This window comes from Cygnus olor, chromosome 1 (genome assembly GCF_009769625.2).
Source record: "Cygnus olor isolate bCygOlo1 chromosome 1, bCygOlo1.pri.v2, whole genome shotgun sequence".
In the NCBI taxonomy this organism is placed as follows: domain Eukaryota; kingdom Metazoa; phylum Chordata; class Aves; order Anseriformes; family Anatidae; genus Cygnus; species Cygnus olor.
Genome location: NC_049169.1, coordinates 29,646,011 through 29,672,988, shown reverse-complemented (window position 1 = coordinate 29,672,988; position 26,978 = coordinate 29,646,011). Strand labels below are relative to the sequence as shown.

Genomic DNA, 26,978 nt, shown 5'->3' with positions numbered 1-26,978 from the left:
ATATTAAAAATTGATATTTCTTAGCTGAGACAACTGAGGCCTGATATCTCTATGTAATTTAAAGACATTTATTTTCTTTCACCAAAAGTATTCAACTAGGTCAAGCCAAGGACATTTAAGCTTTAACACAGCTGTCATTCTCTCCCTTATAAAATAGTCAAGGAGTTAATGAGGAAAATCTATATGGGAATGCCTGCATATTAATTGTGCACAGAAATGCACAAACAAATCCCTTTAAAGCATGTTAGCTTTAAAAGTAATCCCTTGTCAACTGCAATGGCATATGAACTACACAATGTATATTAAGAATAATTACACATCAGATAAACCCCAAACTGCTGACAACTTAAGGTTCTTCATTTCAAAATATATCAAAGTGGCACTAACACTTTGAAAGTATAGAATATATTTCTGTTTTCACAGAAAATAAACTTTCTGTAGCACTGTTTTTGCTGCCTACAACTCCTACAGAGTCATGGGATTTGTATGCCTGAAAAATGGGAATTTCTGTCTTTGTCTTCAGTTGTCTGTCCCACTTGACAGAAAAACTAACTTATAAACTAATTCAAGTATTGGAAATGCTGAATAAGAACATTTATTGACCACAGACTTAATTTTCCTACAGCTCCCTGTCAATCTGTTAGATTACTACAACTCTCTGACACTTGCAGTTTATTTGTGAACAATTCCAATATTTAAGGAATAGTTTGGACTCAGTTCCAACTAATTGAAATACTTACACTTTATATACATATCCCCTCAAACCAGATTCTTCTGGTGGTACTAAAGCAACCTTTTGTTTCTGAGCATATCATTTGAGAACATGCAATTTATAATAGGGGGATTTTGCATTCACTTATTAAGACAAGTGTTTAGTCAGTTCTTGACCAAAATACACGTGCTATTCATACGGGAAAAATGTGCTGACTCTAATATAATGTAAATATGTTTGTGAGTTTGTAGTCATGTCTTAAAACAGGAATTTTGCCAACACAGGCTCACTTTCTAAACAAATCTGGTCAACTGTTGAATCCATGGCCATCCTCACAGCACTGTTTTAGCCATTGTCATTGGATAGGCACTTCTTTCTACTTCAAATTAACACCACATTTCATTTTAGAACTCATATCTGATACTACCAAAATGGTACAACAGATTTCTCAAGTGTCCTTACAACAGAGGCATGCAAAGTGCCTTGTTTTACTAATTAATACCTTCATTCTGTTGTGTGTTTTTTTTCTTTATTTTAGTAGGAACAAAGCAATTAAAATGCATACACATACACTCCTGAAATATAAACAGATGTGTACACTTTCGTAAGCATGTAATGCAATAGTCTTCGACCGTGCTCCTTAAAGAAGTGATGTTTCTAAGCCTCTTTTGTCTCCTTTGCCTCTTTCTCAGTGCTATAATGCAATTCTCAGCGTTTGAGCACCAGACTTCAAATGAGAGATCTATTCAAAACATGCACAGACAAAATAAGTGGTTTCCTTAGTAATGGGAACTATGTGAAAGTCTCTGAGACAGCTCCTCCTCTAGTAAGTCATTATGTACATGATCCTTTCTACTTCCAACTTATTAAAGTAAAGATAACTTTTGAAGTATACCACAAAATATATTTAATGTGCACCCACAGTTTTTGGCAGTCAAATTACAGAGGAGAAGGAAAACATTTACTGCATTCATAATTAAACAATTTGTTTTTTCTAACCAGTAAGGATGTTGTATGTTCCAGTGACCTTTTAATTAATTTTCTAGATCTGTAAGTTGTAAAAAAGGAAATTGTGTAAGTAAAGTACTAAGAACTTCAACTTGGTACCCAATACACTCCAATAGTTTAGTGTATTTGATTACCATTAGCTAACCATATTCTGAACACACGCTGCCCATATCCATGCTGCTTCTTGTCACCGCCAAAATAACTTCATAGCAATTATCCATGACCACTGTTTGAGAACGCTATTGATAGCATAAGAAAATTACTATGATACTTCTCTTAGTCTCAGAGAAAAAAAAAAAAAAGTAAAAGCAAAACAACATTCTAGTTCTAATATTTAGCTTAGTGACTGTGTTTGTAAAGATTTCTAAATCAGCAATGTAACTCATGCAAATAGTTATGAAAGCAACTAATCTAGAATTAGTATTATTGTCCATCCATTTTTAATATTAAACCATGATAAACTATGACAAAATAGTGTCTGTTTAGTTTCACCCAAGTTTGAAGTTCTACCCTTGACGAACACACTATGGCTTGCCCTATATACTTAAAAAAAAAAAAAATGTGACTTTACTGGGGAAAGTAGCTAAAAACCATAAAAAAAAGATTTGAGGGGGAATGAGGTTCCCTCTCACTGATCATCTATTATGTTCCACACCACAAAGTGTTAACAGAAAAAGGGTCAATCTGTTCTGCATAAAAAATCAGTTAATTCTCCATAGAAACTAAAACAGATTTGAGCAAAGAAATGAAGAAAATCCTCTTGATTAGGACACAAAATTCACGACTTACCACCACCTGTAAGAACTATAACAGGTCACAATCATTATGAAAGTTCTAGACCCTATATTCAAATCATTACTGCCACCATTTTCTTTATCAACTGCAGACACTGATTAACTCAGACAACCATGGCACTTTAAGGTATATCCCATGCACGCACTGGGTCCCTTGAACGACAGGCAGATTCTTATGAAATCAGCAAGAACACTTCAGTCTTCAAGAGCTACCATTGAGAAGATACCAACAAATTATATCCAATTATTATAGCTTACAAAAATTGAGGTATGACCACAAGCAAGACATAAACATACAGAGGTGCAATCAGTTGAAAGCTGAATACATACACTGAGCTTGAGAACCTCTTTACAGGTCTCATATTTCACCTACCTAATCCAGCTGCACATAAGAATTCTCTGGCTGCTTTTCACTACTCCATCTTCATTAAGATTCCCACGCGGCATAGCGAGGTTGTGGTTGCTACGTGTGACTCATTCCCAGCCTTTGGTGGATGCTGCTATGCCAGAGATTCTTGCCTATTAAAATAGAGCCAGGGATAAAAACGAGAAGAACTCTAATATCCCTCCAAGTCAGACCTGGTAGGTACCAGTATAAATAAAACACATTAAGACTTTCTGGATCTCAGACTATTCCTGAGGAAGGCTGACTAGAGCACTGGGACCTATAATGAAGAATTAGACTATAGTTCTTGCCTGGGATCTTATCCTTTCTGTTTCATCGAGCACAGTTGCTACATGAATAGGCAAGTTTGCTGGAATATGCAAAATCCACTTGATCACCAAGATAAGCATCAGCTCATCACCACTGCTTTCATTCATCCACATCACACATGATTGAATTTGCCTGTACTATTCAGCTCCTATTACTACTCAGTTCCAGATTTTGCCAAGTCATACAGCACCTTCTACTTGCATAACTTTTAATGAAGTATCTGGTGCTTTGTGGAGATGTGAACTTTTCCTTATATGAAATTCTTTACAGGTTCACGGCCTAGATTTGTTTCCATCTGCTTTATCTCTATCCTATCAACACTAACTCTGAGATCTGATAAAACAGAGTCGGCAGCAGGTTAAGTAAGGCAAGCACAACACTTTCCATTATGAAGTACAACTGCATTCAGAAACTTGAACTCATTGTTGGCAACAAGCCTTTCATCTTCAAAAAAGACAAAGAACTAGAACTAGAAATGTTGCTTTTACTTGTGCCTTGAAAAAATGGTTCAATCGCAGAGGGAGACACATTAATAAAAGTTACTACTTGTCTGTATGGAAGCATAGCCCTTAGGAAAATGTCAACAGTTAGTTGCCATAATATCTAGAAGTGCCCGACAGTGTCAGGTTAACGACACTGCGTAAGCAGCACTGAAAATGCTGCTAGAACGGGGTTACAGGAAGCGATGGCACTTTTTCCTCTTCCAGGCAAATCATGCCTGACAAGTGCCTATAATTAATAAGTCAATTAATAAGTTAATTGATGAAGTCACAAGATAGATTTTCTTGAATCCGAGCAATTCTGACATTCATTCAGAACAGAACACCACCCCACACCTGACACGGAAGATACGTGAAGGGAATGCTTTGCAGAGCTGGTGAGCGTTCCTCTCAAACCTCAGCTCCTTCCTCTTCTACACTACAGGCTACAGGAAGGGAGAGTGAAGTGCAAAGAGTCACCACTCACCCCTCTTGCCTGTCACTGTGGTGCCTCAGAAAGCAAGAAAGTGGCACACGTATTCATAATTGATAAAGCTACTCAAAATGTGTCTGCTTTTTTACACGTGAATGTAATCTGTGTGGATTAGCACTTGAGAAGAATTTTTTAATTGCTAATTGTAGTATAAGGTGTTTCACCCTGGAATTTAAGTCAAATATTTGTAGTGGTTGGGCTTTTTTTTTTTTTTCCATTTAACTGCATAGTATTTATTTCACTTTTTAACTGCACTTGCTGCATTCTAAACACAGCTGTGTACTCAGAGCCTAAGAATAACGGAAATGGTCTCTGCTAATTGCCTGACCCACAGGGAGCCTACAGGATATTAAAGCCCAGAGATGCTTCACCTTTCACCCTAATGACAAAAGTTCTGAAATCCCCTTTCAATTTTAAGAAGAATGCATGCATAGAACCACTATATTTTAATAACTAAGGATTTTATTCATCATACTAAATGTTTAAATAAATACTTAGTTTATTTTCATGTGGACCCAGTAATCAGATAAAATGTGTGCAGAATAAATACCTGGAGCTAGCACACATTACTTTCATCATCTCTCTATCAGTTTGAGATTTTTTTTTCTATCCTGTAACCAAATAAGCTATATATATAATTCTGGTGAAATAGATTACACTGCTATTTTAAAACCACCATGCATCATGGTGAAATCAACAGGAAAATAACTTAATGAACCTTAATCATCATGACTGTATTGTTATAAAAGGTATTTTTCACCTGCAGACAGTTCAAATAAATGTATTCCTTAGCATTAGCTAATTAAAAAAATTCAGTTATTTCATTTTTTATGAATCAGAACTCTATTATAATATAATAACATTTTAACTAATATGAAAATGTACGCCTATCAAGGAGGTATTTTAATTGCATATATAGTCTATCATAAGAACTTTCTTTATGCAAGTATACTTTAGCTGATTTAATTATTTAGCCTTCTAATTACACAGTCCACACCAATCAACCAAAATGAAACACTTGTATAATCTTAAGTTCACATGTCAAATCACTGAATATGTTTTTACACGAGTCTCATGCTAACTAGAAGGTCAGATTTTTACATGAATGACAGTGAGTATGTGAGGTTAGGGGCAAAAACTTAAGTTTTTACTAACTTTTACTAAACTTAACTAAACCTTTACACTGAACAACAGCAGTCCCTACCTACTCCCTTTTCTCCAGATCTTCATTTCTCCACTGGATGAGATCAGAGAAGTAGCAGTACTTTGTTGGCTTTAACCTTTTCCTATTTTTCATTTGGGCCAGATTTTGAAAATCTCTTCTTTTTTCTTTTAACTTCTCACCCCCCAGGCCACCCAATGCCTAATAGCTAGAGCAAGGGTTTATATCTTTTGTCCTGGGCCAGGTGCAACTACCCACATGGCTGGGATCAGGCAGAATTTCCATTTTCCTATGGGGGCTAGCTTGGCAAGCGGCCTTATTTTTCTGGCTTTCGGGTGTGCTTCCTTAACACATCCTGAGTGCTGTCCCATAGGAAACAGGCAGCAGGGAAGGCTTATAGGTTCGCTTTGGGAAGTTTACCATAGTTCACATTTGCAGCTCATGGTGGTGAACATTAAAATACTATCAGAGGTGCTTTGAACCACCTTCTGGGTGGTTAATAAAAATAAAAATAAAAATAAAAATAAATTAAATTAAAAAAAAATGGCTATAATAACAGAAAGGGAAAAAATGGAAGGGCCACACGGCCTTCCTCCCACCCTGGAGTATTGCATGTATATTCAGCCTCTCACTTAAATGCCATTATTTCATATATGCTCAGTTGCATGGATGAAACCTGAACTGCACACATCTTTACAGATTTTTAAAAGTTGCTCTCTGTACTTATTCTAATTGCAGGACTCAAAAATTTGATGGAGAAGGGAAAAAAAGCTGCTTTAATTACAGCCACAACAATTCAAGTACCGGTGAATCAGTCAGGATTGGTTTTGCAAAATTTCTCCTAACCAATTAAAACAAACAGAAATTTATTGAAGAATTTGGCAGTACCTTAATTCACTTTTCATAATAAGTGATTTTGTGAAGTGTAAAATCATTTTCTTACAAAATAAAAACAAAACTAATGCAGTCCACGATCCCAGAGTCCAAGTGAATCAAAATGATACATAGCATTCATAAAACAGTAACCATCTTATAGGAGAAATCTGGTGCTACTGCTGTTGCAAAAAGTACATGAATTTACATTGTTTGCTAACCTTCAGAAAATTTTCACACTGTTAGAGAGGACCACAAGGCTTGCTTTCTTCAAACACAGCAGACGTGAAATGAGAACCACATTTCACTGTGCTCCACTAGAGGGTGGCCGGTCCCACTCAGGGCTGGAGTGCTGAATGCATGCAAGGCAGCCAACACTTAGTTCTGACCTGTTGATAACCAACTCTATGTATTTCCCTTTTGTTCATCTGCCATTACAAAGTAATTTCCTTCACATAAAACACTATATACAATGAAAAAGCTTCTCCTAACAGCATCTATATTGTTTTGTATATCTAGAAGGGATAATAAATTTCAGTGTAGACTTCCCTTAAACACACACACACACACACAAAAAAAAAAAAGTGAATTACTTTACAATGTCTGAAACCTCCACAGGTTTTATGCCCTTTGCTCACAGAGAAAAAAAAAAAAAAAAAAAAGGAAAAAATCTTCACCAAAGAATATGACACAAAGAAGAGAGAAAGGAAAAGGAAGGGAAGAAGGAAGGGAGAAGGGAGGAAGGAAAGGTAAAATCTGTGTAGCCCTTTGTTTATATAATTGGATGGCCAAGAAGGAGACAGAGATTAAAAGAAAGTGATTTTACTTCAGTGACCCTTTCCCTGGTTTATTCTCAATTTTTATTTCTCAGAAAGGTATATCATTGCTCTTACTTTCTGTTGATAAACATATGCAATAAAATTTAATATTTTATAAGATTTGGGAAAGGGGGAGTATGAAAAATCCTTGACTTTCTTAAACTAAAAAAAAAAAAAAAAAAAAAAATAAGGCAGCAAAATGACAGGGCGGATGGGGGCATTTTTCCTGAATGGTTCAGCAGACAGCATCCCCTGAATTGCAGTAACCTCTGCAGAACTTCAGCGATCTCTGATCAGTTGTGCCAAACACAGATAACATCCTCATATGCTTATGTACCCTTAAAAAAAATAAATAATAAGGAATGTAAGCTTCCCGAGCCGTTCTGCGAAAACACAAAGCGTGCCCTGCAACTCCCACGAATCGGAAGAGATCTCTGGAAGCGTGCGAAGGCAAGCTTCGTGCATCCGTACCCGGGGAGCCGTGTCACGTAACAGACAGCTTCCCGTGGCCAACCAGCCTGGCGCAGCCGCGCGTCCTACGCCGCAGCCGGGCACGCCGAGGCATTGGCTCCTCTCTGGGGAGTGGAAGGGGCTCGGTTATTAATGACCGCTGAGCAGGCAGCACCATGTCAGTGTGACAGCCGGGAGGGTGGACGACGCACCGCTAACCACCATGGAAACAAGGAGAAATAAGAGCTAGCGAGCAGCTCTTCCCTCTCCCACTCTCCCCCCACTGGATTGCGAGCCTCAGCCAGCCAGGCAGCAACAGCGCCCTGGCAAACATAAGGGATCTCAGCTGGCAGCACCGAGAGGCTCTCATGCTGTAGGATATCGATAGATACATCTTTGTATTATATACCATTAGACGTACACCCACACGTATGCACGTCTGCTCAGACTCTGGCTTTAATACAAGTATGTGGTTGCCTGAACTAAGGAATCAAAATTACCGAGATGCAAGAACTCCTCCAGCTCTGAAACTACTCTTATTGTAGGGTAAGTTCCTCTGTATTTTCCTTTTTCTCCTTTTATTTTAACATGTAAACTCTTTCTCCTTTCTTCTTTTTGCAAAGTTATTTTATTAGCGCATTTTCACGTTTTACTTTCAGAACGGAAATGCAAATGCAATTTGCTTTTTGTGCCAGAGATAACCTAAATATGCTTGTGAGAGTATCAGATTTGTGCATTTGTTAGCTTGAAAGAACATCAAAGGGAAGAAAATTATAAAGGGAGAACGTTCCCCCTGATGTTTCGGATGCAAAATCAAATTACACAGTTGCTCTGTGTTTTGAAACCAATAAAACAAGACACAGGACAGCCTCCTTTCTTCTCGCCAGTGCAAGGATTAAGGGAAATGCTGTTTATGTCAGGACCTAAAACCCACTGAGCGGCAGGGCTGAATGAGCATATCACAAACAGTTATTGAATTTCTGCCAGGCTACATCTTAAGGATTGTGGCAAATGACTTCGCTTAAAAATATCCCCTTTCCAGTCAGAAGGGACAGTGTGAATGTCTGATTACTGATGCAGCTGGAACAGACGCGTTAGGTAAAAGGATCACATTAAGCAGAAGAGTTCTCATCTTCTTTGGTAATTAACAGGATCACAGCAGGGTGTCTCCAAAGTGTATTTTCATATAAGGAGACGGCTTGTTCAAATCCATCACTATAAAAGCTTTGCCTCTTTTAGTATAGGAAGGTTCAAAAGTGTTTGTCTTTGCTTTCCATGCCTTTGTTTTCACATGTCTAGTTTGAGTTTTTGCCCAGCACTGCTGTTCAGAAAGACAAGAGCCCAACACAAGGAGACCAAGGGGGCAGTAAATGCTGCGGGGAGGGGGCCAGAAGAAAAAGACAGTAATTATTCACTATTTTAATCAACATAAAATTCCATGCTAGCAATACTGTTGCCTCGTGTATGTCATTTCTTTCATGCAGTATAACTGTATCATAGTATGCCTTCAGATGAAAACATATTCAGTAAAGTCCATCAGCATGGATCTGTGATTCACGCACCAGTGAAAGCCATAGAGATTTTAGTTTATGCTGTGGAAAAGACAGGTTAGCTATCTGCTGTGTGCTTCAAAGTGAAAAATTACAACCTAAATAGTCCTGCATGTTCCTGTTTGCTTTTTAGAATACTGTGCCTGCATTAAAAACAGCTCAGTATTTAGATTATTTCTTCTACTTCTCCCCACCACCACCAACCCCCTCTCTGTACACCTTAGAGAACATCATAAAGAATCTGTTCCTTTGCAGCAATGCAATTATTTACTTGCAATTTTAGAGTTACTGTGTTTTGAAAAACAAACATCGTGAAACATCAACAGATAGCCAATGCCTGTAAGCCTGCCACCTTTCCATAAATGTCAGGGAACGGGTAGCTTAACAATATGTGTGGTAAGAAGTCAATTAATTCAGGTGACCTTTGTAAATGGTGACAATAAAGCAGCTCTGACAATATGCCACAGCATTCGATTTTCGCTCTGGAAAATGAATGAGCTTAAGAAGAGGTTTCCTTTTCAGAGTACAGAATGAAAGGTATTGAAGCATTAGCTCCTGCTATTGGCAAGCTTGCTTCCCCTATTTCAGAGATTGTATGAAATCTGTTTAAAGCAAGCTGGTTTATTTTATTATGTGAACCACAGTCTCAGGCTCAATTCATTAAATATCCCTTTTCCACCCACATTACATGTGCATTTTCATTGTTAAAACAAGAATTTCAAGCTACTGGGTTGTGTTTTTACAGAACACAGCATGCAAAAAGGAGATAAAGCCTGATTCTGATCTCTTCATGGTATATGCAAAGGACTACTCAGATGAAACTTTTTCTATTATAGATCATGGTACATGCTCAGCTTTTCTGATTTAAGTCTCACTGGTTTTTAATGTAAAAATTAAGTAACTGTGGGTAACTTCACACTAATGTGCACTGATTTTTGCTACTCTAATGCACTGCTTTAAGATATTATATAGATAAGCCAAAGTGTTTCAGAAAAATTTGGCCATCCCAACCACGCACGTACAGAGAAAACACGCTGCACATGCACCGTCTGAGCACACAGCACACGCATTCTTAACTAGCGCACCAGCCCAAATGTTTGGTGACTATTTTGGTTAATACTCCCTAAAAGCTCCTGCGATAACGTTGTAGTGTCAGACAATGACTGGCTGATGTTGTTATGGCAACTCCGCCGTACCGCCTTTCGGGGCGGTGTGCTCCAGCATGACATCACAGCACGCCCGTCTGGAGTACCACAGGTAGGGGAGCATTCCCCTTTTGCACCAGGGTTAGAGCAGATCAGCTAGGCAACATTGCTACCTAAAATGCAGATCATAAATATCACGTATTATCTTTGTCAACTGATGAAGAAAAGCAGCTTATGAAAATAATTCCTGCAAGTCACTTGTGATCACTCATCCCCTGACACTAGAGGACAAAATTAAGTGTTTGCAAGTGAGAGCAAACTATTTAGCAATGTTGTAGCCACTTTCTGTGACTCTTACCCCCTAATCTAATTCTGTTAATATTTACTCTGCAGAAGAAAAAAAAAAAAGCAAAAAAAAAAAAAGCTTTGCTACTTGGTGAGAACAACTATATCTTTAAATGGCTGGTGTTTAATAGCCAGATTTTGGGCAGCTGACACAGTAGAAGAACATAAGCAGGTTTTTAAGGCAAACTCTATATCAAGCATTTTTTGAACTGTAGAAATATGTATTCTGTAGGTTACGGTACATCAATGTTTCAGTTTACTCATATATCCTTCCATTATATCCTATCCATTAAAAGCTGGAGGAAAAGAAGTAAAAGTCTTGAGAGAGACAAGGCCAAAAAATATCTTAGCAAACCCTTCCACTTGAAATTCGACAAACAACATTCGACATTCAACATAACAACAACAAGCAAAATCTGACAGTGAAAAACTTGTTGGACACATAGCACTCAAGCAACTGTTTCCCAAAGTAGATTTGTCCAAAAATGTGTAACTTCTAAAACATTAATTTCTTCTTTTTTTTTAACACCCCCGTCCATGTATTTAAGCCCCCATATTACCTCAAAAAGAACAGTAATTTTCATTCTAAAAATACAATAAACAATTAAAACCCTTTCCTTTCCCTTTTTTTTTTTTTTTGAAGGGAAAATGTCAGTAGAATTTGAGAAACAGTAGTGACAGATGTCATTAAGAAGGTCATTAAGCACATTAGTATTAATAGAAAATCAATACTTCTCATTAAAACTGTAATGTAACTGTAAAACAAAATTACCCTACCTTTTACTTAATCAACTGACCAATCCACAAACTGTTAAATGCCATTCTTGTGAAACACTGTTCACAAGAACATTTCTTAATGCTCTTGATGCCAAAAACTTTATTGAAACAAACAGTATGAACCTCAGTGTTATACACAAAATCTAAAAATGACGCCATCGATATCACCACAACAAATCTATGTATGATGTCATCAATGTCACCACAAGAAATTCCTATCCTCAGCTGACCTGAACTGATGAAGTTTCATTAGCACAGCCCATGGAGCTGTACTCATCTGCACCAGAGGAATGCATATTGACAATATGGATGTCAATAAAGTCCTTCCACACTGGGCTCTTTTGGAGTAGCTGAGAATGCCACCTCCTGAGAAAGAGCACTTTCATGAGGGCAAAACACAAACTACTTTCACAATTTTACTTGATCTGACTACCCTCTTCTGACAGGATTTCCTATTTTTATACATGGAAGATGGTACTATATAATAAATCTACCATAATGAATTGAATAGTAAAGGAATAAAGAGAGTCAACATGTACACATTTTCTTTTCACAATGAAGACATGCTGTAACATGCTGTAGTCATACATGGAAAATTATATGTCATTTTATAAATAGGATTATATTTGTCATGCTCATTTACTTCTATTTTATGATTTCTTGGCTTTAATTTACAAAGAGTTTGGAAGAACAAGCTACAGATGGGCTCTCACCCCTAGCATTCCCAAGCCTGCTTACTGGTTTGTTGCAAAGCACAAATTGCACGGACATTAAAATGAATGGAAAGCTTAATTTCATAAACACAGATTTATACATTGCATTCTTGAAATGATTATCATTCATTTGGAAATATTTCTTCTTCACCAAAGATTTGTCTCTATAAAACTTTCAGCCAGCCTATTTGCTGTAACTGCTTGGCCACAAGCAGTAATGCTATAATTCAAGGGAAATAAGATCTCTGTACTCCCATTATTTCTATTCATCTGCTGTATTTATGGAATTCATTAAAATATCTGCCCCAAATTTAATGGTAGCTTAACTCTACTGACCTCCGATTTAGAACAGAAACGATTTTTTACCTCTTTTCTGCTCTCAACTCCCACAATTCTAGTCAAACTGGGAAATGATTTTTGACAACACTGGCACAAAAGAAATCATTTAGCAGTTCCCTTTCCTGTACTTAGAGGCAAATACTGCAAAGCTGAGTGAAATGCTATAGGGATTTTATTTATTTTTTTCGAAGTATCTACTGATTATTAGAATTACCCCAAGAATCTTTTACGAGAGGGTTCTTGTCATGCAAATAACACTCTGCAAGGAAATACTCCAAAGTCTAAAACATGTGGTGGAAGAAAGGTAAAAATACCTGTCTTAAGTTTAACTCCACAAAAATTTCCCTGGCTATTTTTTAGTTACCGGTATTGGAAAAAAAAAAATAAAAAATGATTGTTTATACAATTCTCTGCCTAGGGATCAGACAATTTCAGAAATTGCCTGTTGAATAAATTACAGAACAATAATCCAGAATTATCACCAGGTAATAGAACACACAATGAAGAGCAAAGATGTGCACTAAGACATTTTTTAAATCATCACAACATAGCCATCATCCTGGGGAAAAGAAGATGAGTCCCCTAATAGTCTTTACAAAGGCAGTGTAATGGCAACACAAAGGTCAGAAATTGCCAGGGCTCTTCTAGAGTGGTGTTGAGATGTTCAAGGAAACCCCAGCTGACAATCAGATTGGCTTTGTCATCCTGGTGCTAAAACGCAAAGTCATCCATACTAAAGACGAACAAAGAAATATACCCCTGACTTGGGAGGCACTTAAATAACTGCAAATGTTTAACTTGTTCCCTGAATAAGGATAAACACAAATGTCTCCTCGTTCTGCTGCATAATACCACATCTCTGCTGAAAACAGATATATATTCATGCCACTGTTTATATCATATTTATGTGATTTATTCTGTACCTGAAGTCCTAATAAAATTGTTCATCCTGAGAGCGATAATTTTTATGCGTAAACAGAGACTTTTCTCAAACATTTTAGTCAGTGTCACGGTAGCAGTAAATCTACTAGAGACATTTATTCATTTTCTTCACCCTAAGCTCATTCCTGTGGCCACATTCTTTCAAGCCCCTGAACTTCCTCTCCCCTCTGGAAAGCAGCTATCTCTTGAGGTCATGTCAAGCATCAGCAATTGCAGACGCCACTTAACAGTGAGCTAATTCCCCATGTTTCTACCAAAGTGCAGAATTACCTGCTGAGTTTTCCACCCCAGCTAGCTTCATGTTGCTGGCCAGACGAGCAGAGAGACAGGAGAGCCCACTCCAGCCAAGACTCATGCGGGGCCGAGCCTCACAGAAAAACCTCTTCCCCACCATGACAACCCCTCCAAACCCATCACACCACATGAAACTGCCATTTCACACGTCCCGTACAGAAATCTGGTAGTCTTTCAAAAATTCTTCCTCCCTCCCAAGTGCGAAAGTGTTTCAGAAACAGTACAATGGGTTTATTAAATATGCTGTTTCCCCTTAGCAAGTTCTAAACCAACAGAAAAAGTCTTTCAGTATGAAAAATAGAATTACAGCCAAGTAATTTCATTACCCAAGTGTAGCTTGAGGGATGTTATCTGCATAACTCCCATTTAATACCAGTCTATAACAAAGCACAGCTATTTATTTAGGTTACTCTTGAAGCATAAAACTCTAAGTTTATCCTGGATACATTCAGTGTACTACACCTTTTCACATATCTATTTCTTTTTACAATGGATGCGCCATATTAACTTTGAAAAAAGACAGCTGAGGCTGTACAGTAGCTGTTTTATGACACTCTCCTGGAATCCAGTAATTTCATTGTTCACTCCATTTTAATTTTTTTGGCCAGTTACTTACTGGTAAGCACAAACACAAGGCTAAAACACTACAGCACGTGAGAGAAAGGAAAAGATTAATGCCTATTATGTCAGTTTACAGAGGTATCATTATGAGGTGAGAGAAGACAAAATTAGGTAATTGCAAATATAATCATCTGTAAAGCTAGAAATGGTTGTCTGAACAACAATTTCACCCAGCACGTATAATTCAGGTAACATACCCTCTTGAATGTTGCTTTGCTATGTAGTCATCAACACTCTGTCAGACAAACACACGTTTTCGGTCATTCCATTTTTATTGTGCAATACAGGACAAAAAGGATATTCAGCATATTATTCTAGGGTTAGACTCTGAACTCCCAAAACACATATGGAAAAGTATACTGCTCTTCAAGAGCAGCAGATAAGCTGCTGGACTATTTTTCTTGAGCAGAAAGAACAGCCCATGAATCTGAGGTACTGCACAGCACTGGCCCTACTTTTTTCACTTCCACAGGCCCAAAAGTAACGTACATATTTGGACATACACCGTACAAACTTGATGCACACTCAGATAAGAAGCAATCCCCTTAGATATTAGTGCATAGACTAATTTTAATTGGATGAACTTTCCTGAATATTTCAGTGTTGTTACTGGTAAAATAAAACCTAAACTTGCTTTCAATAATCCAGGGTTCAGAACAAAGCCTACCATAGCCTCACCACTGCTCCATTTCAGCAGCAGTCAGGAGAGCTAGTGTGTTTGTGTCCATGCTGGTATAGACACTTCCATGCCTTTAGAGCATGGTAAAACAACTTTAAGATATAGGCCAAAGAAAATCTGGTTAAAAACTCACGTTAGCTATAATTTTGTGCCATTACCCAAAGATACTAAAACATAAATTGCCCTCTTATGTACCTCTAAATCTGGTGATACTGTATATTGCTGCTGATTTCTGTTCCATACAAATACCTCAGTAAAAGTAGGCTGGATCAAAACCATCGTGGGAGCCTCAACTGAAATTGTTATCTTTTATTCTTTCTTGATTTTTTGCTAATTGTGTTTGTTTCTACTTTCCCATTAACGTTGTTTTGAGTTATGTGTAAAAGTAATGATAAGAGAACTATCTGCTAAAAACACACAAATGAAACTGTTACCATTAAAATTTCCATACTAGATAGAACAATCCAGAAACCTTTCACAGATGGTCCTCAGAATTGCTATCTTTGAGTATAATTTTACTTCCATTTGTGGTAAATGGCAAAATTCCCATCGATGTCAACAGATGCAGAAGGGATTTCTAAAAGCTTTTTCTCTTTGCTTTTTGGTGCTTCCATCATGTTTCTATCCAGAAACATGAAATTCATCATGTTGGATCACTTCTGCTAATGCCACAAAGTAAAAGATCCTTGAGACCTTTTCTTGTTTTTTAGAATAATCCTCATTATTATACATATTATGGCACAGCCTCTATATCTAAAACACCTAGATGGAGATCCAAAACTTTCTGAAAACCAGGATTTCAGATGAAAAGGAATCTACTTAGCCAGCTCCAAAAACAAAACAAAACAAAACAAAACCAACTTTGGAATCAGTCCGTATCCCCTAGAAAAGTTGGCTAAGTAGTTTTTTGAGCACCACACTGAGAGACCCTGGAAACAAGCTGAATTCTTGACTTTGGGTCAAATGGAGTTTAATTAAGCAGAATTACGGCAAACATTTTGCAACTATTGTACATTTTGTTTTGCCTGTGTGATGAAACAGGAATACTCAGAAACAACAAATGGCATATCATCAGTCTTGATAAGGAGAAGCAGGCCTTTTCAATATTTAAGACAAACCTTACTTTGAAATGTAACTCATGGAAAGTAAATTGATGTTCCAAAATGGAAACATATGGTGCCCCTATTTCATATCTCACTCGACTGTAGTTAGGCATTTTTCCATGAAGAACATCAGTGCTTAATTTGTCAGTTTATTACCTGGGAGTAAGCAGAATAAGATTAGGCAGTTTTTAGAACTGCCATAATCAATTTACTTGGGGGGGATGGGGAGGTCTATGGCTAATTAGCAAATGTATGATGAAAGTACAAAGTTTTGTTCAAGCAGCATGGACATCAAAGAAGTACTCTTACTGCTATTAATGACAGGGGTATGAGTTCAACTTCCCAATCATTCAGAGGAGGGACTTCCAATAAAGCTTTTGCTCTTTATTGTTTTGTCTTAACAGATAACTTGCAACTAAGATTTTTCTTCCAAACTGTTCATGATTTGTGTCCTATCTTCTCCAGTTCCATTCTAGCCTCATGTACCTTCCTCTTGTCCATTAATAAGTTTTATCCCTCGGAAAATAAATGTTCATATTGAGATATTCAGATACTGAGATCTTTGCATGTTTGCTGCATAAATCCATCCTCTCCAGCCTATCAAAAAGATGTCTAACACAGACATTAATGTTTGCCTATTACTTATAGAATGCTCCATTCACCTATAGTTAGCACATCTCAGTAATTCTGTTATTCTATCCATGATCATTATTGTCACACTGGGCAATAAAATCTTAAAGCAAATGAAAATAACAGAATTGTTTCTTTTTACATAATTTGACCTGTGCTCTCAAGCTGCTAGCCCAGATGTCACTGACATTATAGAGAAAAGATTTTTTTTTTTTTTTTTACCATTTTTTAAGGTATTTTAAAGAAATAGGCCCATTTTAATGTCTCCATTTCCAGAATTAATTACAATAGTGCATTTTAAGGATAGAAACTATAATACTTACAGCTTCTATACTATATAGCTATATAGCTTCTATGATTAGGTTTCATTTCCCACTTCTACATCTATTACTTATGCTGTTCAACAGTTAGATTTAGAAGCTGCTCTAAAAGGATTGTATTATTTATATAGTACAGTACACCAATAAAAAATGTGTGATTTCATTGGAAAAATATTGATTCAAATAGAATAGAACGATTTTTCTTATAACTGTATTTGCCTTGAGGGTTTTGAAAGTGGAAGTCAGAGAAAGGTTTTTTTTTAATTTATATTTAGGTACTTACATAAAAGAACTTCCTCTAATAAAGGTGGATTATTATTGTTGTTTTAATTTTGATTGTCAGTGCTGCAACTGTCTTCAGAGGCTTCTCATTGCAATCCAGATCCTGCTGCCTTTTTAAAGCATTTAAATATTACCTTCTCCAGGTATCATGTAACAGTAAAACCATAAATAGAATAAAGAAGTAAAATTACATGAAATTTCAAAGATTTAATTGCTGAAAGATTAAATTCCCCATACATTGTCCAAATTCTCAAGTGTGTTTAGGGTCCTTGGTCATCCTCTCAGCTGAAGTAAAGTAGAGCTCCATCAGTGGAGTTACACCAACACAGGTATTTAAGTTTACAACAGAAAAACAAGACCTTGCTCTTTTAAGTGTTAAAAAATTCTTAAACTTTGTTTTTCAAGTGTTACTTTTCATCACTGCGTTGACAGTTTCTGATGCTTACCAGAAGTTCACAGAAAGCATGAGAAATCTTTCCATTTACTTAGGGTGGATGTGGATTAAACTTCTGTAGTCCTTGTTTTAAATGTTTTACATATCAGTTATCCCAAAAATGTCTTGTGTTGGTATGTCATTATATCAATGCTAGCAATAGCAGAAAGACAGAGAAAACACTACAAAAAATAAGAAGAAAAAGAAGACTCCCCTATGTCAGTGGGTTGGAACTAGATGATCTTTAAGGTCCCTTCCAACCCAAGCCATTCTACAATTCTATTAAAAATTGATAAAAGGTTTATACAATATATATATATATATATATATATATACATACATATATAAAACTTTACCTTCCATGAGCTGATCTGACATAAAAGCAGACCCTGCTTTGAGCAGGAAGTCAGACTACAAATTTGCTGAGGTCCCTTCCAACCTGAAGTATCCTATGGTGTTATGATGTTTTCAGTAGAGGGGCTTGCTACTTTGCTGACATGGGTGACAATTTACAGAATCACTGTCTTCATCGGAGTCTGCTTAGATGGCTCAGTATGACTGCATTGGATGAGAGTAATTAAGATGCTACCAGAGGTGGAAGGAACGTTGCTAATCTCTACACGCTTTGAGTTCGGTATCTCATCCAGTGGTATGGAACTGAAAATTTTGAGAAGGTGGACAGTCTGATAGACTGCTCACAGCTACAAAGAAAATAAAACTGATTAAACATGAGGCAATATTTGCTTTGTTGTTAACCATCAAGACAAGGGTACCTTGATCATATCCCAACAGATACAAAAACAATTCTTTAAATGCCCTCCTATTTTGTTTTAAATTGTTAAAATAACACAATGTTTATTCAGGTAACAGAAAATATCCATTTTCTCATAGGGGAGAACAATTCCCTGGAGCTTTACCACCTCAGTCTGTGACCCATGTATTTCTGCTCAGCCAAGTGTTCAGTGTATTCCACAGATATGATGCTGAATATACTACAGATTTATAGACAGTCTTGAAAATACAGCATTAACAATTGTGAACAAGAATTAACATAATAACCACTTCATGTTAAGCTCTAAACTTCAGCTTTCAGTTCCTAGAGTGGTATTTTATTTCATGTAGTGAATATATTTAATCTGTTTCACTCTTTACATGATATAAACCTGCAACAAGTTTCACAAGAAGGGATTCTGCTGAGAAATCTTGCCTGTTTAGAGTTATTATTTGTGCTGATTTTCTCAGAGTTATCTCCAATATCAAGATCCACCCAGTAATTACTTCTGCCAGAGTAATTTAAGAAACATGAACTGGTCAATTAGAGTCACTGAAAATTTAGAGAACACTCATATAGATGGTTAAATGAACACCATTTTTAGTCCTAAGCTCTAAAAAAAAGACAGGAATGTGCAAATGATGATGAACTAGAACAATGCTATTATACTACATGTAAAACAGGGCAGAAATTAGCTTCAACACCAAATTCCAGAATTTGATCTGGTGTTATCGACTATATAAGACAGCTTTTTCAGTTTGAAGGTATGAACATACATAAAATCATTGTAATGAGATTTATTTGGTACTAGGATTAGAGGGAGGGTCGGGAAGCCCTTAAAGTATTTTTCTTATAAGAGAATACATTATCTGTGTAGATAATTTGCAACTCAGTTCTTTACAATGAGTAAAAGCTACACTTTCATAATGTTTTTTTATGGAAAGTACTCCTGCAAAAATTAAATTATATTGTTTATATTAATCACTGGTATTATATCAAATTACTAAACCAATATCCCAACATGAGTATACTCTAAATTCAGAAGTGTAAAATGCAATGAAGTTTTAGAAGCACCAAGTGTTTCACCAAAATAATACCAACATAGTGCCATTAACTATTTCTTAGCTATGGTCTTTACAAAGATGCCTGACAAAGCCTGCTTGTTGCCATTAATGGGGTTAAGTATTTGCATGTAGTTCGAATCTAAATGTTAATGATACAATTATTTCCTCTTACAACGATGCTTTTCTCATTATGCAACAACTCACGGAATTCATTACGAAACACGTTTCAAAACAAGCACAAGAAAGTTTCCCTTAATAAGAACTTCTGTTCAGGCCCTAAACCGGGCTCCTCAGTGAGCAGCAAAATCTCAGCTTTCTAAATGCCTTCTGGCTCTCCACTGATACTCATATTCAAGATAGATGCTTAATGGAATTTGACCGATTACAACTCACATTTAAGTGAATGAAACAAGTTTTAAAATTAGATTTCATTTCTGCTTACATGACCTGATAATCACACCCAGAGAACATCATCATCACTTACACTACTCCCAGCTATATCTTATTGACAGTAAGTATAGATAGTTTGACAGGGCAAAAAACAGTTTAAGCTGAATGCTTAAATTACTTCCTCAGCCAGGCAAAATACAGGAGTACAGAGAAATTCAAGGTAAAAGCTGAAACAGATCTAATTCATTGTTATGTAAATACTATGGAGGAAAACCATAAAAAGCAAATTAAGTATATGAGGCTGGATATGACACTGTTTTCCACACTGCCATTTTACACGTGTTTTATTCTTGGACTTCTTTCTGCATAATGAAAAAAAATTGTTACCCTGGCAACTGCCACATGTTACTCCATTTATTTCTGAGATACAGAGCAGTCTATAAAAGAATAATACTGTTCACTTTTATCAGGATGTCTCAACGCCACAGAGAACTGGGAACTAAGCGTCACAACACATACACGGTTTTCCCCAAAGCTTCAAGAAGACATATCAGAGAAGGAAAAGCTATATATTTTGCATTTATCTTTTTTGCAGTCTCATTTTCTTTATTGCTTTATGTGTAAATGGGAAGCAAAGATTAAGCATTGTGTGAGGAAGGATTCATATTCTGCCCAATCTGACAGCTGTTTCCCACATTCTCTTTTTATTACAGCTCTAGTGTATTTCTATGCCATATACCAAATGAGTAAAACTTTCAAAACTTATTTAATGATGTAGGAGATGCCATCTTACAAAGAATAATCAGAAGGTAGATCTCCAACTCCCATCACCTGTCAGGGGTTAAGGTTTAGTTCAAAGTAAGAATTAAAACATTTCACAGGTAATCTTTAATTATCTGCCCTCCCCGCCTAAATGAAGTGAACTCCGTTATATGCTTAGGTGCTATATAATTTATGGAGAGATGCCTCAGAATAATAATACAAAACTACCAGCATGCTAAAAAGGGAGCCATCTGAAGCCAGCCATTAATGAGCACACATTAAGGAGAATTCTGTCATTCTTCTGCATTTTGAAGGCTGGAAAGAGGCCACCTGAGGTCTACAGCCCAGGTCCTGGACACAGGCCTTTTTCTGTGCAGTCAATATAAACTATGAGTCCTGCCTCAGTTCCATAAGTCAAGCCAATAATCTTAAGCTTTTTTTCCCATCTCCCAGTTCATTTTTTTCTGGATGGGACTTTGGGATAAAATACAGGAAAAAGCTTGCTTAAATACTGATTCGTCATCCAAAATACATGACTGCGTCAATTCAGATAATAAAAATATTTCTAAATTTGTACTTGAAACAGAATAATCAAAAATTAAAAACTTTGGATTTAAATAAGCATTTGTATGTTTGAATATTCTTCCTGACAGCTATTTTCACAAGGTCTAACAAGTAAATGCTGTTCTGCCTATTTTGTTTGTCTCTTCTGATTTCTTCTATATCACCATGCACCTTAGAAGCTGAGGAACAAAAAGAAGTATAAAGAAGCCCAGTTATATTTTCACAAAAGGAGACTTTTGTAAAACATACGAAGGATGGCATTGGCTAAAACTGTGAATTTTGGTATTAGATTGACAAGAAAAACAACAGTGTTGCAGAAGTCATGAACAGGTCAGAAGTTCTGAATGGGTTGAGCAGCGCAGGAAACTCTTAGATTGAGAAGGTAAACTAACAGAGGCTAAATATGTATTTATGCTTTGGCAAGAATGCAAGCTACAGGTACTTCAGATATTAATGCAAGCTTACATTGGTGAACTGGACAAAGATCAACACATTTGTTTCATATAGACCACATATACCTACGTATACTGGGCAGTCCAAATGCTGAAAACACACGCCTCCCTTTAGATACATGTGCTTTAAAAATATATCACGGATAAATAAACGCAATAAATTCAGGTGCAATGTTATCCTAGTCCAGAATATACACACATAGAAGTGATTAGATTCTTGCAATTAAAATCATTTACCTTTAGTAATGCGTAAATAATTTATTCTTTTGATGCTTAGTTTAATCAAACTACAAAAACAGAATAGTGGGGAACATAGAAACAGACTTTTTTTTCTATTCCCTTGGGGCACAATATAGAGCAATCAATTGTAAATTAATTGGGGAAAATTTGTGTTTTGCATAGCATAAAGAGGCAAAACATTAATTCACATTCATTTGCTTAATGGCATTTCTAATATGTTATGCATGTATGCAGCCTAGTTCTTTATATTGAAAAGCAAAACAATTACCAAGGATGTAAACACCAATAAACCATAATCTACATATCTATTAAACAAGTAAAACTAGAGTCAAACTACTAGAAAATTTCTACACTTCTATTTGAGTGTATCAAATCCTCCATCAATTAATGAGAATTTATAAAGATTTTATTACATTTAGACACACTTGGTATAGATATGTAAAACCATCCATGACAGCACAGAGGTTGTATGTTGTGCGTTCTATCTGCATGAACGCTTTCAAGTCAGTTCTAGCTCTTCATATATTACTTACTTTATTTCTTATATAAACTTAATATCTGATCCAAGTACTCCTTCAGAAGAAACTAATACCATTTTTAGTGGTATATACATCTAGAAATTGTTCTCCTTATTTTTAAACAAAATCCTGCCTGTGTTTTCTCTTGTATTTGTACAGATAGATAAACAGATAAAATAAATATATGAAATGCAGGGGAACAACACTTTATGGTTAAAGTTTCCAAACATGTTTTCAAGGGAAAACAAAACCACATAAAGTAATAAAATAAAAATAACAAGCATTTTGCATTTTATTGGCCTTAAAAAAATAATTTTAATTGGTGACTTATTGAATGAGATTCAATAAATGCCATTCTTGCTCTGATTAAATGTCAAGGCCATAGACATGCTATTAAAAAGAAAGTGAGCAATAATTTGGTGTGTATAATGACCGTTCCAGAGGATTTATCTGTGCAATACTTTTCTATTCTTATCAATGAAACATCCTGTTCTGGTATCTTAAACTGTAGCTTATTTATTATGGTATGTTTTGGTTTAATAATATTTCATTTTTATTTATAACTATGGAAGCAAACTGATACTAACTTAACCTGATTGTGATTAGAACTCTGTCAAAATCTTATTGCTTATACGAAAAACAGTGCCTTGTGATTTTTGCTTCTTGTATCATGGAAACAAAGATTTGAGAACCCCAAATTTCAGTTCCTGTCCTCAGATAGGGAATTTGATCCACCATTTCTACAGCATTGACGAACCATTGCAAGAAGATAGGAAAAGTTGTTTACAACTCTGTGCAAGACTAACCTCCGGTGGTATTCTAGGCCAATGTGGTTATCTCAGTAAAGTTTTGCATGACTCTGTACAAGTCTAATCTCCAGAGACACTCTAGGTCCATGTGGTTATCTTAGAAAATGCAGCTCATCACCACTTTATTCTGTAATCTATGCCTAACCAGACACAATTGAGCCCTTAGGAAATAATAGACTTTTCTGAGTGGCATAAAAAGCATCTCTCAGCAGATAAAAACACTGTGCACTGGACCACTCTGCAAGTTCCTTGTATGTAAAAAAAAAAAAAAAAAATCAGGAAACAGTTCACAAGTATTTGTAGCATTTTTAGAACCTATGTGTATCACATAGGAAGTTAAATATAGGAGGAAATAATGCAAGGTGACTGAGAATTTCTGCATCATATCTTAGAACAATATTCACATATATTTTCACACATATAATTATTTATAATAAAAATAAATTTATAATAAATATATTTATTCACAAATACATTCTTTTTTTCTTCTTAAACTTGTTTCTATGAATAAAACCATATTCACATAAAAAGCTGTTCAAAATAAATTTGGGGTCTATTATTGCAATTCTTCAGCTGCAAAGGAAATTATGGTTTGGATTCAACACAGTTTATAAGAAATAATTTTTGGAAAAGTGAGTCATTCATTTACAGAGTCACTCCAACAGAATGCATTACAAAGATTAAAGTTACACAGATTAAACAGTAAACTTAGAATATCAAACAACAACTATTGTATTAATTCAAATTGCTTATATGCAAAAAGTATTGCAAAAAATATTTAGAAGTCATAACCTGTTTTCATGCGATTTTTGAATGGAGCAGTTGAACTTATCAATTAATCATTTGCTGTTAAAATCCATTATCCAGAACTGGTAAGTGAACACATGACAGCACGCTGCAGAAAGCAGGAAACACTGATAACCCAAAGAAACATAGAGCTTTGACTACAATCTGAGATCTTTCAAATTATGCGTGATGAAAGCCGAGGTCTGGTAGGAGGCTGATGGCATGATAATTGCTGTTTTCACTTGCCTCTTTTGGGCATAAAAAGGATTGAGAAGTCTAATCTTGCCACGTGGGTCTCCAAACATCCATTACACAGATAGCTTCAGCCTGAGCAAAACAAGCCCTCAGACTGAGGAAAAAAAAAAAAAAAAAAAGAGTCCTCAAAGGATATATAAAATAAATGTTCTTTTTTTTAGTGAAGTTCTGCTATTCATCTAGTAGAGTAGTAGTAGAATCAAGTTAAAATCTATTCATTTTTACTTCTAACTCAGTTAACTTCCAAAGATGGTGAGCAAGAGAAAGACAAAACCAGAAAGAAAAAAAAGAGATTCTCTTTTCCCCTCATCTTACTCTCCTCTCTGTCTCTAGCAGAGAAAAGCTGAGTTATGACTGTTTGCACCTATAGTTTTCATAAAAAAACAAAGCTTTATTTTGGTACTATACTACCAGTTTAAATTGTGCTTTTGCGCTCAGAATCATAGGTATTAAGAAGGAAATCAGCAAATTCCTTATAATTCCAAAGCTATTTTACAAAGCTAAGCAGCGTCTAAGATGACCAAACTGAAACAAAACAACAAAATAGTCATAGCCATGACGAAGAGTATGATAACTCTTCTTACCAAATACTATTCATTTAAACTCTGAAACTGACTGACAAGAAGACTGTGAATGCTACATACCAGCATCTCCCAAATCAATATGTGCAAGGCTGGGAGATATGGATGGAGCTACCTTAAATTGATTTCTCATCAATAACTATTCTGAATGTTTTCCAGTTACAAAATTAAATGAGACCACAATTAACCTTACCTGGATTCTAACATGTCCTAACTGCTGAACACTCTATATGGATCCTCCTTTCCTATGGCCAATCTCTTCGACTTCATCTGACGTCTATTTTATGAAGAAACGCATGTGGTATTTCAGGCACTGTCAGTGCTCCCATTAGTATTGTCACATCAGACAGAAAATCTGATGATAATAATTTTGAACATAACAAAGGATATTTAATAAAGACTGTACTATAACAACTGTTACAGTGGAAGGATGTTTCCTGGTAACTACCTGCATTTCTCTGTTACCTATCTATACAATCCACCTAACCCTACAACATTCTTTCTATAACATGCAGAAGCAGAACACAAACTTTACAATATCAAACTAGTATGTGCAGCCTCTGGAATTAAGGATTTTTCTCAGTGAGACAAATTTGCAGTTTCATGCTTCTTAACTATCTTTTTTTTAAAAAAAAAAAAAGAAAGCAATTAAAATTGTGTTGAAAAATAGTTTGAGAGTGAACTTTTGTAACAAAATATGATTGAATCAGTAGCAGGAACGAGCCCGTTCCAAAACAATCTGCTTAAACTAATTACCAAACTAATGAAGGCTAATCATGTCAAACCTTAGAAACTGCTTGAAATATATGGTATTTCACAATTGAGCAAATTAAGCAGAAATATTTTTCATTAGAATGTACAGGTTTATCTTTCAGGGATCACATTTGTACATAATCTACTATTTTATCTGCAAAGGAAAGCAAAATAAATCAAAACAAACCTTCCAATTCAAAAAAGAGTTATTGGGTTGCTGTAGGACTGTGTGTTCTGTAAACTACTTCAGAGAAGAGACATGTTGCCCCTCTTTCCTTAACAGCTCTAGAAATTGATTCCACATATAAGGAAGAAGTATTTGGGGACATCATCAGGAGCCTTTCTGCTTGAACAGAATGTAATTCTTTCTTCTCTGACACACAGTCACAAAGTCTTATAGCAGTGCCTGAAATTAATAAAACCCAGGAGGTAGCAAGGAAAAACAGGAAGAGGAACAAATGAAAGTCATAGAGACTTCTTCAACTAAGCATTTCCTAGGTTATCATTTTGGCAAGCACACAGCATTATAATAATATTGTTCATCCTAAGAAAAAAAAACAAATATAAGCGCTTATTAGCTGAGCTTAGGTAATAGTTAATATTTTGATCTGCAAATATCAAGTAAGAATTGTTTATATCCAAAATATCCTAGATAATGTCTTATTTATTATAGCTATGATAAAGCACACACAATCCTCCTGGAAATACATTCAAAAATATTCAAAACAGGAATTCTCTTGACAAAAAAAAAAAAAAAGATAACAGACCAAGCTACTGTTAACACAACCTGCTCAACCTGTTGTGAAATCTTTTTGGCCGGGCACAGATCCCTACCTGACAATAACCAAAAAACAAGCTTCACTTTATCTTCATCAATATGAAATTGCAGTCTTCCAGTTTTCTTTCAAGGTAATGATAGATTTTTGTAACTAAGTGCCTATGTCCCTACCTAGAGTAGATTCTGCACCTTTCATTAAAAGTTTAGGCTAGTGAAAATCAGTTTTCTATGTCCATATGGCTGTATAAACCACAAGGACGTTAAAAGGAATTAGACATCCTGACTGTAACGAGAGCTCATCTCTATAATTTTTCATTGTTTTGTTCCAAGACAGACCTTTATTAACCAATGAAACTGAAACCCAGTTTTCAAGCCAAACATTTTTATGGCCTTCAGAGTATTTTCCTTACTGCTTGTAATGCAAGTCTTGATCAACCCTAAAAGCCTGTTCCTGAAGGACTGCCAAACAAAGCTATTTCACCTCATATTTGCTATAACTTTCTACTTATTACTTCTGTAACTTTCAAATGTTTCCTGGATTCCTCACATTATCTCTTCTGTCTCATGGATGACAGGA

The 26,978-nt window shown here is 35.9% G+C and overlaps 2 protein-coding genes across 5 annotated transcripts in view; one reads left to right on the top strand and one right to left on the bottom strand.

Annotated features, from left to right (window-relative positions):
- Positions 1-26,978, bottom strand: part of IMMP2L (inner mitochondrial membrane peptidase subunit 2) — a 468,784-nt gene that overhangs the window by 232,594 nt on the left and 209,212 nt on the right. The gene's annotated exons all lie outside the window — the stretch shown is intronic.
- LRRN3 (leucine rich repeat neuronal 3) overlaps positions 7,510-26,978 on the top strand; it is a 33,380-nt gene continuing 13,911 nt past the window's right edge. The window contains exon 1 of the mRNA XM_040550655.1: positions 7,510-8,050. The gene's annotated coding sequence lies outside the window, so the exon portion shown is untranslated. The remainder of the gene's footprint in view (positions 8,051-26,978) is intronic.